This window comes from Microtus pennsylvanicus, chromosome X, assembly GCF_037038515.1.
Source record: "Microtus pennsylvanicus isolate mMicPen1 chromosome X, mMicPen1.hap1, whole genome shotgun sequence".
In the NCBI taxonomy this organism is placed as follows: domain Eukaryota; kingdom Metazoa; phylum Chordata; class Mammalia; order Rodentia; family Cricetidae; genus Microtus; species Microtus pennsylvanicus.
Genome location: NC_134601.1, coordinates 34,932,246 through 34,949,236, shown reverse-complemented (window position 1 = coordinate 34,949,236; position 16,991 = coordinate 34,932,246).

The window sequence follows — 16,991 nt, the reverse complement described above, 5'->3', positions numbered from 1 at the left end:
CACCACCGAGAGCCCACATATCTTCACTGTCTCTAAACCCAGTTGATGGAGAAACTCAGAAGTAGATAAAATTATAATTCAGAAAAGTAGCAACCACCATAACCCCATGAAAAAACCACCATTACACTCTCAACAAAGAAAGAACTATTCATGTGCCCTTCCTTCTTCGCCCCAAGGCAAATGCCACTATTACACCATATTTTCGTTTGGTCAGAGTAGCTGCTATATACTACACCTTCTTCCAACCTCTAAGCCTTCTTGCAGAGAGCCCCACATACCACCAAGTTACTAAAGTTTAGCTCTGAGACCACTCAACAGACACCTGTGCCGTGTACACTGATGCCATCACCACAACAAATGTGACCATATACCATATTTAGTGTCTGGGGTTCTTGTTAGCGCTGTCTTCCATCTGTAGGTAAAAATAAGAACAGGGTGACTCCAGCACCTTTCACCACTGAGAACTCTCAATGCTGATACAGACAGTAGCATCCTTGGCTGCCAAGAATCCTGACAATCTTCCAGGGCATTGACCTTATCTTACAAAATGGCATAAATATTAATCTATTGCAACCTCCTTTAATCTGGAATCTCCGAAGCTGAAACATCTAATGTATTTCCTTTCTGAAGCTGAGACTGTCATAATCCACTCCACTCAGCCAGGAACCCTAAATTCATCCATAAAGGAAATTTCCCAACAAAAGCAAGTCCTTAAAATATGGAAGAAATGGCTGATCACTTAAATGTGAAGGCATTGTTGCAAAGCAACAAGAAGTGTGTGTGTGTGTGTGTGTGTGTGTGTGTGTGTGTGTGTGTGTGTGTGTGTGTTGTGAGTGTGACAAGGGAGCAAGAAACCATGATGTCCCAAAAGGTACATAATTATTTTTCAGTAACTGACCCTAGAGAAGTGAAGATCCATTAATTGTCTGACAAGGACTTTAAAACTCACTTTGAATAAGCCACAAGAGAAGACAGATGAACAATTCAATTATATCAGAAAAACACTACAGGAATAAAAGAAGAGGTTCAAAAAAGAAGCAACCAGAGTGAATGAAACAGAGTTTCTGAAGTCGGGGGAAAGGCAATATATGAAACTCAAAACAGATGAAGTTTCAACTGCAGAAATAATGAAGCAGGGGAGAAAAGTCTATTAATTTTAAGACAGACAATTGTTTGATTTACAATGTGCTTTTTTTTACTTCACAATGGTAGGAAAACAAAATGTAGACAGAAGAAAATGCAGTATGAATTTTAGATTTGTATCTTTTCACAAGCAAGCTATATGTGGTATTATTTTGTCCTGGGATACTAAGCAATAGCAGTGAGCCTTAGCAAACAGCCCGAAGACCACAAGAGCAAACATGACACTCTCTAGTACTGTGTTAACCTATGCTGCTTGGAAGTTAGTATAATAGATGAAATTTGAATTTATGATACTTTCAACATATATTAGGTTTATTAGGACAAAATCCCCTGGTAAGTCTAAAGTGATATGCATCTAGTCAGAAGAGAAAACAATAAAGATAAGGAAAGGAGAAAATCTAGGGCAGTTATAGTAGGTTATCAAGCAAAATAAGCAGATTGTGAATGTAAGGAATGTAAGGAAATTAGAGAAAGTGGAAGAAGAAATCATGGTGCCAGGTACAGTGGCACACACACAGCACTTACAAACCTGAAGCAAGAGGAAATCACAAGTTTGAGATGATTCTAAACTATACAGAAAGTTTAGGACCAACATAGATTACAGAGCCATACCTCATCTCAAAAACTAAGCAAACAACCAAACAGCAACAACAAAAAATTACTTATAATAATGGTAATGGCTGAAAAGTCCTGTAAGTATTGATAGTAAAACTGGCGTCCAGATTTATGAAGCTTAACCAGGCGCCAAGGCACATGCCTGCAATCCCAACACAGAAAATAGAGACAGAAAGATCAGCAGTTCAAGAACAACCTCACCTACATAGCAAATTTGAAGCCAGTATGGGTTTGACACATAAGACTGTGCCAAACAAAATAAGTAAAGCACAGATTCTTGTAGCTAAAATGTCCTCACATAATAGTGTACCTCTATAAAGTACATGAAGACACATTATAACCAGTGTCAAAAGTCAAGTTAAAAAGAAAAACTTGAAAGCAATAGAAAAGTAACTCATGACCCCTTACTTGTGCTCCTTAGATTTATGTCAATTTGACACAAGCTAGGGAAATTGTTTTATTTACTTTTCTATTGCTATGAACAATACCATGCCACAGGTTACTTATAGAAAAAGGAGATTATTTGAGGTTTACAGTTTCAGAAAGATAGAGTCTATGACCATCATGATAGAGAAGGTGGCAGTAGACACTGGAGCAGCAGCTGAGAGCTCACATCTTGAGATACAACCACAAGGCAGAGAGACAGTGTCACTGGCAATGGCCAGAGTCCTTTGAAACCTCAAAGACTACCCCCAGTAGCATACCTCCTCCAAAAAATGCCACATCTTCTAACTCTTCCAAAATAGTCTCACCAACTGGGGGCCAAACATTCAAACCTATGAGCCTATAGGGGCCTATTCTCATTTAAACCATCACTGTCATCTGGAAGGATGGAACATGAAATGAGAAAATCCATAGGCAAGTCTGTGGGACACTTTGTTAATTAATAATTGAGGTGGAGGGCCCACACCACTGTTAGTAGTGCCACACAAAAACAGCTGGTCCTGAGAGAAAGGTAACTGAATGTGAGCGATGAGAGCGATCCAGTAAGCAGCATCCGCCTCCCCCAACCCCAGGCATCTGCTAGTTCCAGCCTCTGGGTTTCTGCCTTGATATTGCCTTGATTTGCCTCGATGACAGAGAACATGATTTGTAAATAAGCCCTTTCCTCTCCAAGTTGTTTTTGAACAGAATTTTTAATCATAGCAATAGAAAGCAAACTAGTATATAGCCAAACCCCATAGGACAAATACCAGAGTTCACAACAGAAACCTAGCAAAAGAAACTAAGTGAATATTCCAAATAGCGAAAGAAAACTGCCAACCATGAATGCTATACCTGTTTCAAAAGTTCTTTAAAAATGAAAGAAGAAAAATCTTTCCGCGGGAAGCAAAAACTGAGTGGGTTCGTCAGTGGTAGACCGTTTTACAAACTATATTTAAAGAACTTCTTTCAAATTAAAATGAAAACATGATAAGGAACTGTGCAAAGGCATAGAAGAATAAATCTCACAGAGAAGAGCAAACACATAGACGTACAGACTATTGAAACACTCTAAAGGTCACAACTAAATTACTTTTACTTGAATATAAAAGTCAGAAAATCAAATTTGCTGCTGCTGACTGACTACACAGCGCAAATGAAATCATCCTAGACCTGAGTCAGAAAGTGCGTGGTGAGAGCAGGAAAGTTCAAGTGATTTTTGTAAATGCAGTTGAAGTTACACTAACTTAAAAGAGAAAGAGGTAACCACAAACAAAAATCCTTTTATGTAGCAAACATGGTACCTAAAAGTTAAAGGGAACCAAAGCAAAGAAAATTCCTACAAAATGCAAATAACATAGGAAGGAAGGAAGAGAAAGAAAAAACACAAGATAATCAGAAAACCATTCTAAAATGACAGTTGTAGGGTCTTGCTTATGAACAATGACTTTAAATATAAATGTACATTTATGACCAACCATATGACTAAACGGATACAATAAATTATAAGCCTCATCAGAATGTTGTCTATAAGAGTTACATGTTTGAACTAGAGACACACACTGGATGAAAGTAAGTAAAGGGATGGCCATTTTTTACAATATTAATCCTACCTTTCCATGAGAATGAGGTGACTTTTCATTTTCTTGTATTTTTCTCTATCTTTCTTTAAAGATTTATAGTTTTCATTATAGAGGTTTTGTCAGTGCCTTGGTTACATTTGTTCTTAGATAATTTATTTTCTCTGATGCTATTATGAAAGTAAAGATGTTCATGATCTCTTTCTCTGTGTGTTTGTTGATGGTATACAGAAAAGCCATTGATTTTAGGAAGTTGATTCTGTATCCTGCCACTTTAAGTCCAAAATTACCAAAGTTAGGTATCTACCTTTTATTTCTATAGGTGTGGTTTTCGTTTTCCCAAAAAGGGAGATTATATAGTATTTGTCTTTCTGTGTCTGAATTGTTTCCCTTAGAATAATGCCGCCCCATTTCATGAATGTTGTCACAAATAGCTGACTTTCCGCCTCTTATGTGAGGGATAATCTGTGGTGTATGTATATTTTCAATCTCATTTATCTGATGACAAACGTTTGTATGTCTTGGCTATTGTAAATAGCACCAAAATGTGAATGGAGTTGAAACTATTTCACTGAGGTTCACATTTCCTTTTCTTTCCACACCCAGAAGTAGGATGGCTGGATCGCATAATGCAGTTTGATACTTTGAGGAAACTCCATACTGTTTTGCAAAATGATTGTGCCAGTGAACAATCCCATCTGCAATTTTCTCTACACCTTTATCAACACCTGTTGTTCTGTTTTTCTGACAATGCCATTTGGACAGGTTTAAGGTGATATTCCATCTTGCTTTCAATTTTCCTATTTCCATCCTTGCGATGAGTAGAGATGCTTTCCACGCACCCTGGATATCTACACATCTCCCCCCCCCCCCCCCCCCGCTTTGAAGATCTAGGACAATTTGATCAGAGTTTAAAAGAAACAAGCAAGGACAGTCAAGCCGTAAATCATATCAACTGTCTGGAGGAGGGAAATGGAGAAGAAAAGGAGAAAGATAAAAAGCTATACTGTTTGAGTTAAGCCCAAATGGAGGTCAGGCATGTGGTGGGAAATGGGGCTTTAGAAAATAAGGAGCTCTAAAGTAACAGGAAATACCAAGTTCTAGCCAGCATCCAAAAGAAGGAAATGGGGGCAAAGAGGGAAGGAAAAGAAAAGTTACACCGTCCTAAATCAGAAAAGTGGGGACACCTGGATGGTATAGCATATTCTCTCCTAGTTTTTAACATAGGGTGAATCTGCCTTCCTAGGGATAATCCTGCCTTCCTGTGAAGTTATTGACTTTACCCAAATGAAATATTAAGTCTCCACCAAGGTCAGAGATATTATCCTCTTTATCAGAAGGCAATACTTTTCCTTTAATCGGCCTCTACTGCTGCTGTGCTTTTTTCCCTTCTGAAGAGAGGATACTAAAATCATTTTAGAGATGAACTGAAATTGCAGAATAGACATAACTTATTCTTACCAAGAAAATCTAGGGATCTAGCACCAAAGCTGTTTTCTAGAAGGAATAATTATGTTTTGGCTAGAGTTTTAGTTCCGACTATTAAGTATAGCCTCTATGTGGGGATGCTCAGTTAAGAAGAGATAAGAAGCCAGAGCTCCCTTGTGCCATTCCCAGCTAGAGAAACAAGAACATTTCTGGAACGGCTGCTTGTGGGGTCCCTGCCCTGAGCTACCTGTCCAGTTTCGCCCTTTTGTTATCTTAATTCCCTTCTCTTAAGAGGTAATCCTAACTGCCATTAGGAAATTGGGGCAATGACCTGTCTGGCTTCTGACAGTTGAATGGGAGCATCCGGTGTCACAGGGTGTTCCTCCAGTGGGTCAGTTAGAAAGACTCTGAAAATGTCACAGTAGTTTTTCTTCTGTAACTACCAAATGTGGGGAGGGAGGAAAGGAAGCCCTTAAATGGCACCTGGAAAGAGATATGAAGGAAAAGTCAAGACAGGAGTTAGCACTACATGCTCTAGACAGGGAGCCGGACAAACCAAATTGTTCAAAGTTCATTAGAATCTCTTGATGTGTTCAGAAGAGCACTCATCCACTGGGTTCCTCCTCAGAGATTTTCTCTTCTTTTGGGACTCAAGAGTGAATCCAGGATCTACTTCCAGGCACTTGGATAGCTGTTGGAGTTGCTAGACTCACAAATTGAGGGAGAAGAAATTCAAGCATCATTCTGTTTGCAGGTTAAAACAATAGCAGGTCTGTCTTGGTAGCAGGTGGACGCTGCAGTGTTGAAAATGAGCCAAGTTCTGAACTACTATATCTGGGTAACATTTTCCTTCTTACAAAATTCTTTAATAAGGAAATAGTTGGTTAGACAACATGTCTTATGGTGTTAAAAGCCTAATGTCTAGGGAATATGGCCTTTTGGAGTATTAGCCTAAACCTTACACAAACCACTAGAGGCAACTGAGGTTCAGAGTAGGAGAAATCGTCTTCCTCAGGAACGTGTACACCAGTGGGCATCAAATACCAAATGATTAGCTCTGAAAACATGTATAGACTCTGCAGGTTATATTTAGAAATCTATCTGTCTATCTGTCTGTCTGTCTGTCTGTCTATCTATCTATCTATCTATCTATCTATCTATCTATCTATCTATCTATCATCTATCTATTTATGCATGACTGTAACAACAATTAACAAAAATGGGCCATGAATTTGAAAGAGAGCAAGGGGATATTTGGGAGAGTTTTGAGGGAGGAAAGGGAAGGGAGAAGTGGTATAATTGCAATATCAAAAAGAGCATGCCAATTACTTTAATCTTTAGCTATATTTTCCTGTTGGGTATTTAAGGCCATGTAGGTAGCCAAAATGAACCATTTTTCTTTTTACTCCCAAGGCCAGTAGAATTTATGGTTGTCGGGGGTCATTTAGACTTGGGAGGAGCTGCTGACCCCTACACATCTTCTTTTGAGAAATATGTGTTCAGTATTTCCATGGCTCATTTTAAAAGGAGGTTATTTGGTCTGTGGGTTGGGCTGGTTGTTTTGCTATTGAGTTACACGGGTTGTTTCTTTTTTTTACATTTTGAATATCACTTCCTCGTATTAAAACTTTTTCTCCATTATAAAGATTGTATCTATTCTTCAGATTCTCCTTTGTGGCCCAGGGGCCTTATGGTTTGTTACAAATCTATTAGGCTACTTTTATTTTTGTTGCCTGTATTTTTTTTTGTATCTCAGATAAATAGCTTTAAATTTCAAGGAATTGGATAGACAAAAATAAAATAAGCTTAAAGTTAAAAGTAAGAAGAGGGGGCTAGAGAGATTACTCAGCACTTAGAGCACTGCTGCTCTTCCGGAGGACCCTGGTTCAATTCCCAGCATCCATATGACAGCTCACAACTATCTGTAACTCCAATTCCAGGGGATCTGATACCCTCACACAGACATATATGCAGACAAAACACTGATACATATGAAATAAAAAAATATTTTTTTTAAAAAAAGTAGAAAGGGAATAGAAGAGAGTCAAACAGAAATAAGTCAATATACATACATATATAGAGATAATAGGGAAAATCAACAAAAGAAATGACGGGTGTTAGAAAAAAATAAAATCAACTGACTCTGAACTAGAACAAGAAAAAAAAGAGAAAAGACTCAAGTACATAATATTATAGATGAAAAACAAATATCACAATAGACGCCTCAAAATAAAGTGGATCATGAAGGACTATCATGAATAATTATATCAACAAATTTGCTAAGTAAGAAGCATAGTAACCTAGAACAAGTGGAAAATTCTCAGAATTGCAGAGCCTTCAGTATTGTGTTAAGAATAAGTGGAAAACTTGAACTGTCTGCTAACAAACACAGAGGTTGAATTAGTAATGAAAAAACTCCCAACAAAGAAAACTCTAGGACCAGTTGCTTCACAGGAGGAGTCCATGAAATATTCAAAGAGCAATTAATGTCATTGTTTCTTAAACTCTCACAAATAAATGAACACACACAGTAAACTTTCAAATTACTCATTTTCTAAGAGAAAGTGTCAAGTAGTTCCTGATGACCTCAAGCTCTATGTGATTGAAGATTACCTTAAATTTCTGATCCTCTTTACTACCATCTCCCAGGTCCTAGGATGGCCTGTTTTCTATGATACTGTAGATCGAAACGAAGGTTTTGTGCATACTAAGTAGGTGTTCTACTGACTGAACTGCATCTCCAGCTCTTCCAATTCATTATGTAAGTCACTATTTCCCATCTACTATAGCTAGCAGAGATGCCATAAGAAAAGGAAAAGATAGATCAATATTCTAAATGAATATTCATGTGAAACTCCTCAAGAAAATGCTAACAAACCAAATTAAACAGTCCATTAAAAGGATTATATGCCACAGTCTGTGAGTGTTATGATTTTAATATGAAGTGTTACCCACACACTCCCCAGCCAGCAGTCACACATTGCAAGGTGTTGCAAACATTAGGAAGTGGGGCCTAGATGAAGGCAGTGGGTCAACAGGGATGTGTTCTGGGGAGATATACCTTGTCTGTGGCCTCTTTTTATCCCCCTTTCTCCTTTCAGGCCACTCTCTTCATTCAAAGCTTCTGCCACATTCTCCTGCATGTGGGACAGTCTGCCTTGTGTCTGGACCAAAGTGGTGAATCTAGTGGACCTTAGACTAAAATCAGTGCAAGAAATCATACAGTGTAGTAATTATTCCAATTTTAAACCATTTCAGGCATCAGGTATTTGTTATAGAGACAAGAAGTCTGAATAACACAATGAGATATGATAATGGTTCAACATACACACATTGTTGACTATGATACACCACATGATCAGAATAAAAACGGTCCATACATGATCATCTCTTAAGAAAAGTCTTTGAAAAAAAACAGTAATCATTAATAATAAAAGCACTCAATAAACTAAGTATACAAAGAAATTACCTTGACCCAATAAAGAACAGATAAGAAAATTTCACAGTTAACAGTTAATAGTGGAAAGTGGAGAAAACTTCTTCTAAAATATTTAACAAGGTAAAGATGCCCATGACTACCTCATTATGTAGCACAGTGCTTGACCTCCAAACCAAAGTAATAATCAAGAAACATAAACATGCTGGGCATGATAGTGCATGCCTTTAATCCCAGAACTTGGGAAGCAGAGGCAGGAGGATCTCTATGTATGGTCAAAGACAGCCTTGTCTACATAATGAATTCCAATATATCCAGGGCTACATAGAGAGACACTGTCTCAAAAGCACAAAAAAGAAAGAAAAGGAAAAAGAAACATAAATACAAAGCATCCAATGGGAAAAAGAGAATTATGTGTTTGCTGATGACATAATCTTATATATTAAAACTCTTAAAGATTCAATGACCAATAGCTGTTCAAACCAGTAAACAAATTCAAGAAGCTTGCAGTATAGAAAATCAATAACCATCATTTAGTGCAGTTCCTAAGCAATAATGAGCACTCAAAAAAGAACACAAAAAAGAAATTAAGAACACTATGTCACTAATAATAGAAACCTGAACAATAAAGACTTATGTACACATCTAACGGAAAGGTGAATTTTATACTTAATTTATATACAATCTTTAACTGTCAAATAGTCCTTTAACCAAAGGGGAAAAAATCAGCTAGACATGGTACCACACTCCTGTAATCAATCCTAGGAGGGTCATAGAATGAGGACAGCCAAGACAATCTAACAAGTTCCAGAGTGGCCTAGGATACTAACACATTTACTCATGCAAACAAACTTCAAGTATACTCAAATAGATACTCATAATCAGTATGGTCTAAATTTTTGAAAATCTATAGGATTCTCTGTATAAAATTTTTTAAATAGTTCAATTTTTCTATGGAAGTGCATATAACCTATCACAGTCATAGCAGGCGTGGAAAAGAATAGAAGAACCAAGTTAAAGCACTGTATATACTACCTGACTTTAAAGTTCTCATGATTTTCTATAATAATGACAGTGTGGTTGTGACAGAAGAAGCTGCTTATAGATCAATGGACAAGAGATCACAGAAAAAGACTCACAGATTTGATTGGTTGGTTTTCTTTAAATGTGATGGTAATTTAATGATAACCTAAAATCCATTCCAATTCCTATTGGAAATGAAAATGTGAGAAAAGGTGGGACTTTACACAAAGGATACTGGAGAAAATAGATATTCAAATTGAAGTAATGAAGCCTGATCCTTATCTCTCGTCTCATACAAGGATTAACTATGGTGTATTATAACTCAAAACATAAAATAAGGACTACAGTATTTCTAGAAGTATAATGTAAAATCTCTACAATCAGAAAAGAGGCAAAATTCTATTAGCCATAAAGTGTATTGGTAGAAAACAAATTTATGAACTATACTATTTAAAACATAAACTGTGGTGTCTGAGGAGGTGGGGGATTGAAGTGCCTGCAATATAAGTGTGAAGGCCAGAATTCAGTACATCAGAACCCGCAGAAATAGTGGGTAGACATGGCAGCCCACTGGTAACTCCAGCACACGGAAATGAGAGACAAGGATGCTAAGAGAAACTAGTCAGAGTAGCAATGTGGCTGAGAGCTCATGCCTCAATGACCAAGGAAGCCTCCCAATGTCAACCTCTTGCCTCCATATACATTTGTGCACATGTCCTCATCCCAACCACACACATACACATACTACACATACATGAGAAAACAATAAATTCAGTGTCACTAGGCAAATGAAAATGAAACCCCGATGAAATACTAGGATATGATAATCAAAATTTCACACTTGATAATTTCCAAATGTTGGTGGGGATTTAGAACTTCCACAACTCTCCTACATTACTAGCAGGCATACAAAATGGTGCAACTTTGCATATGGTTTTTTCCCCACCAAAACTTACATTGAGGTTTGACTCTGGATGTAGCAGTGTTAGAAGGCAGGGGGCTATTTGGCAGTGGAGCTCTAAGGACTGATGCGATGCCATTCTTGTGTGAGTGTGCTATCACTCTCACAAGATTTGGGTTAATTATCACCTGAGAAAACAAGGCTGCCCCTCGTGCTTGACATCATACACACGCCTTCGCTGGCTCTTCCCCTTTTGTCAGGAGCCAATTTCCTCCTAAAATCATTACAGGAACCATCACCCTGGGGAGTTTGCAGAGAACCCCACACCCCTAATTGTGTTAAGAATGGTTCTATTGAAAGAGCCTACCCCACACCCAAATTGGTTGTTAATGAGAGCTATCTGTTAGCGGAACCCACCCCGCATTCCAAACTATCTCGAGAACTAGGTGTGTCATCTCCTAGTTGTGACTTCTTGGCCTACTGTGACCTGGCTACGTGACCAACGAGGACCATGTGACCAACGTGAACCACGCGGCAAGAGCCCAGAACCCTGTGCCCCATCCCCCCAACTCCTTACCCTATAAAAGGTTGTATCTCGTCCCTAATAAACGGAGGCTTTGACAAACTTTGCATAGCCTTCTTCCTCTTTCTTAGCCCATTATCTTCCAGGTAGTGCCTCTCCGTGACCCTGGAATAACTGAACTGCCAGGCGGGCTACTAACCCTAGACTAAGTAGCCTGCCGAGGCAATCGACAGTGGCGCCCGAACCAGCGACTCGGAGCACGGTCAACTATCGGACGACAACGCGCGGTCCCGGGAAAACAAGAAGAAAACAGAAGGTTCTGCGGCTGTAGAACTCGGACAGATCTGCAGGACAAGGTAGGCGCAAACTCACCGTCGTTCAAAAAGATATGGGACTTTCAAGGGAAGAGAAATTCATACAGGAATTTAATCAATCACTCAGGGAGAGAGGAGTAAGAGTCAAAAACAGAGATTCATGTGTTTGCTTCATGTGTTTGCTTTATGTGTTTGCTTGCGGACCCAAAAGGGAGTCCCTCGAGATGCGAGAAGTTAGGGTACAATCCACACAGCTATGCCTGCCAAGCAGGCTGGCTGCTAGGGCTAGAGAGCCTATGTCTTTAACCCCCTGCCATATGGAGCGAAAGCTGACAGGCAGGTTTGCTATACAGGAATCTAGACTCAAAAAGCTGCAGCTTCATTTAGGACAGTAAATATGCTTCTTTTCCATTTTAAAAATCTTGCTTCTTGGTCAAAAATCTTTAGTTTTTAGGTATATAAGTTTTAATCTAAGGTAGATTAATTTCAGTATTATGGTTTTGTAAAAAAAAGTTTTAAAATCAAAGATTGTGATATATTCAAAGGATTTTTAGAATTGTTTAGGCTATCCTGAGTTTTTATTTCTTTCGTATAAGGTTGGAGATTGTTCTTTCGAGTTCTGTAAAAAGTTTTGCTATAATTTTAATGAACATTTATATTAAATCTGTGAGTTCTGTGAGGAATGTTGCTATAATTTTTAATGGACATTTACACTGAATCTGTAAACTGCTTTCAGTGAAATTGTCATTTTTGCTGTGTTTCTTCTGCTTTTGAAGAAAGTAGGGGATCTTTCAAGATTTAAAGTTCTTATCCTACAAATTTTTCCATTTGTACGGCCCACTCTTGGGTGGGAGTTGTATTGTTTCAGCTTGAGGTCCTTTCCTGCTGCCAGGTGTGGCTTCAAGGTGGTCTGCTGAGACTCAGGCCTCTTAATTAACTTTATCAAGGGCCAGAGTTATACTCTAACAAGTGATAATGGTTAAAAATAAAAAATAAAAAAAAAATTCCGCCTTCATAGGCAGAGATGACAGGACCCAAAACTTCTGTCCTGCTTGCTTGGAATTACTCCAAGATATTTTGTGGTATTCATGGATATTTAAAAGGATGATGTCTCATTTATCCTAGATGTAAAAGAGGTACATCTGGGTTATTTTCAGATTCTAGGCTATGATAAAATGGTTCTGTTATGGGCATGGCTGAGCACGTGTCCTTGTGGTTTGGTTAAACATTTTTGTATTTAGGCCCAAAAGGGGTATTGCTAAGTTTTGAGGTAGATATTTGCCTAATTTTAAAAAATAGACAGAATGAGGGTCCCTCAATGTTGGGGAGACTCTCACTTGGGTCTCTGGATGGCGCGGGCCCAGAGACCATCCTTGCTGAGGTCGCACACGTGGCCTTGGTTGGTGGGGGAGGATTCGACCCCCAATGACCAGGAGAAAGAATTTTTTGAGGAAAGGGGCCACACCGCAGTGGTCCAGGAGGGTCGTAAATTCCAAAAATCCTGTGGTGGTTGCAGGAGGACAGCTCTCCTGCCTCGGGACCACTCCCAAGGTCCTAATCCCCTAGTTCCTAAAACAGTGCTGTGATAATCACAGCTGGAAAACCCGTTTTTCCGAGGTCAAGGCTTTGTCTTCAGCTGGTTCCTAGGGCAATTCCTAGGGCTGAAGTGGCTAGCCCTGGATTTTTGGTTCTTCTCTTCCTGCTGGGAGAGTCTGGTTTATCCAGGATTTTCAATACTAGGTATGATCCAAAAGTGGCTGTGCCAGTATGCACTTCCAACACCAGTTTACACTTCCAGCAATGGAGTTTTTTCTTTACCCACATTTTCTTAAGTATAAATTGTTAATAATAATTTTTAATCTTGGTCATTTTTACAAGGATAAGATAAAAATCTCAGAGTTTTAGTTTGCATTTCTCTGAGTTCTAAAGGTTGTTATGTTTGAGCATTTTTAAGTGTCTCAGTCATTTTTAAGTTCGTCTGAGAGTTTTCAGTTTAGGTCTATAACAAATATTTTTTGGATTAAAATTTTTAATAACTAATTTCCTGAGTTCTTCATATATTTTTGGAATGGATTTATGATAAGTAAAGATCTTTTCCCACTATATAGCCTTGTTATACAAAAGTTTCTCAATTCAGGAGATTTATGGTTTCTCCAAATGTTTATGCCACTGAGACTGTGTTTGAGATGTGGCAAAGTGTGCTTCAAAAATTTTTCTCTGTGAGATTCAACATAATTTTTATATGCTGAGGCCTTTGGCTCATTTAAACTTAAGTTTTGTATATGGAGATGGATATAGATTTATTTTCATTTTTCTACATGTTGGTGTCTAATGAGGCCAGCATTATTAGTCAAAAAATGCTTCATTTTTCCATTTTCCTATCTGCAAGGCAGAGTTAAAACTTAAGAGGAGGATAGCTTAAAAACTTTTAATTAGATATACAATGGTTAAAGCCCTAGTTATAATATTCTTATGGAAGACCTTGAGCCGCTAGGTAAAATTCTTACAAAAAACAGTTTCCAATAGAGAACTTAAAGAAAACTGCCTAATAGGTATTCAAGCAGGTAAAATATAAATCAACAGGTAAAGTATACAATAATCAACAAATACAATATGTTAATTATAATTCACCTATGACAAATGTGTATATTAAATGTAAAACTTATTCTACAACAGTTTTATAAAAAATGCTGTTTATGGCTAAACCTTCTCAGTTTTGCCAGTTAAGATATTAAACTCTTAATTTAAAACAGTGGCCTGTCTCATACAAAAGGGCAGGATAAAAGCTGGAAAATGGCTTTACAAAATATTGACTATGATCAATGTTTCTTATACTAAATAATAGATTCATTGATAATTTTAAGATTGATTCCTAGACAATTGTCTTTGCTCAATTCAAAGACAAAAACAATAATCTTTTCCCAGATCATTGCTACAATTCACACACCTGTATTTTGCTAATGTTATAGCTAAAAAATCCCTTAAAGGATTTTATGCTAAATTTTACAAATGGCTTTTCCAATGGAAGAACTGCATATATGGCTAATAAAAAAGAAATTGTGGAGCGTAACAAGGCTCCTTCAAAGCAACTCAGAAAAAGTTGCAAGCAGATCCTGATGCAAACGGATCTGGCGTGATAACACCAAGCTAACCTTTGCTAAGGCAAGGTGGAAAAGCCCTTGCAATGCATTATGAAAAAACCCGACCTATTTATATTTGGGGTCGAGGATATGTTTATGCTTTTTTCACAGAAAGAAAATAAAAGCTGGATCTGATGCTGTCGTGGCTGCGGACATCCCACAGAGGAGTTCCAGAGGCGACTGGGGAGAGGTCCTTGGTCCGGCCTTTCCTGCCCCCAAGGAGAGAGGAGTGACTGATAACACAACCTACTACACCACTCTGCAGGGTGTCAATTCTGTCCCTAGAGAGTCCAGGGAGACCCGCCTGAGATAAGTGCCAGGATGTGCTTCAGATAGCTGACTCCAGCTCACCTCACTCAGGAATCCCACCTGCCCTAAAGCACAAATGCTAAGCTGCTTCTGATGCAGACTAAACATCAGACTGCTTTAATCTTTGGGACACAAAACTCATTTTAATTAAAATATTAACCTCTCTTCACTTAAGAAGGGGGAAGATTAGGGTTCCTGTCACTGTTGTTCAGAGACTGGAACTGGTGGTATTTGATAACAATGTATATCATTGTGCTCTTACTGCAATTGATCTAATGATACTTATAACTGCTTATAGATGTTGGGAAAAGTTTGACACATGCTGTAAAATGTTTGGGTTTAATGCATATGCTAAAAAATTTAGATTTAGATCCCTTTTACACTGCCCTAATTATTGGCAGGCAGCACACGTAATCTTATTGTGGAGTAGGCATTTAGGAAGGAGGATACCTAAGGCCAGATTAAAAGGTGAATACTGGGTTTGAAAAATGCCCTTTCTTCTTGTCTGGGAGATGGAGTTATTGGTGCCCAAAATTATATCATTATATTTTGTGTGAGGAGCTACTCACAGCCTTTTCATTAGTGATAGACACAGGGGCCCAATGACGGGAGTTAGTGTGGACCCTCGCCTGAACAGCACACCATACAGAGGCTGTACTGGCCGGCTCAACATGGCATGGTGCCAGGCACGAGGAGTGCCCTCCACATAGCCTAAGACAGGACTCCCTGTGATCTGTTTATTTTAAATCTCGCTAGATACCTTTCATTTGAGGAGCTCCAAGGATGGGTGACTTGTGGCAGGAAATCCCCCAACCTAAGACAGGATACTGGGAATCCTAAGACGGGTAAGGGGGATAAAGATCTGGTCCCCACTAGACCTAAGAATCATAAGGCACCCCTCTGTTCCCAGGAGAGGTAAATTGCTTCACCATTCGAGAGGAGGGTCTTTCCTTGTCCCAGTCCCTTCTCTTTTAGATCTGACACCTTGGTTGGACTCTGACCTGATGCCCTTCACTTAATAGCTGCCTGTCTTTATAAAAGAAAGGGGGATCTGTCAGGAGCCAATTTCCTCCTAAAATCATTACAGGAACCATCACCCTGGGGAGTTTGCAGAGAACCCCACACCCCTAATTGTGTTAAGAATGGTTCTATTGAAAGAGCCTACCCCACACCCAAATTGGTTGTTAATGAGAGCTATCTGTTAGCGGAACCCACCCCGCATTCCAAACTATCTCGAGAACTAGGTGTGTCATCTCCTAGTTGTGACTTCTTGGCCTACTGTGACCTGGCTACGTGACCAACGAGGACCATGTGACCAACGTGAACCACGCGGCAAGAGCCCAGAACCCTGTGCCCCATCCCCCCAACTCCTTACCCTATAAAAGGTTGTATCTCGTCCCTAATAAACGGAGGCTTTGACAAACTTTGCATAGCCTTCTTCCTCTTTCTTAGCCCATTATCTTCCAGGTAGTGCCTCTCCGTGACCCTGGAATAACTGAACTGCCAGGCGGGCTACTAACCCTAGACTAAGTAGCCTGCCGAGGCAATCGACACCCTTTCTCCTATGAACTGAAACAGCAGTAGGTCTTCACTAGAAGGGTTGTGAGTTTTGCTTGCTTCAGAACCATGAGCTAAAATAAATACTTTAAAAAAAATAGTTATCTCAGGTATCTTTTCATGGCATCGGAAAGCAAGGTAAAAAAAAAAAAAACAGACACATGTTTCTCAATAAAAAAAAAGACACGTGGGGAAACTATTTTACCTTTTATTTAAATGTACACATACTACATGACCTAAGGCTCCTTTTAGACCATTATTAAAGAAAACATGCTCAACTATCATAAGTCCATATTTATGGCAGCATTATTTACAATCATACAAAACCAATAATGACACAAATGTCTATTCTCATGTGAGTAGATTGTGGTACATTTATACGATGAAATATGATTCAGTAATAAGAAAGAAAAAATTACAGATATATATTATGGCATGGATAAATCTCAGTGTTATCCTGAGTGAGTGAAACCACACATGTTTGACTCAACTAACATGAAATGCTACAAAACCCAAGGAATGAATAGACTAGTTATCGAGTAGGGATAAGGATGGTGGACATTGACTATAAATGGGCACAAGAACACTGATCGCAATCA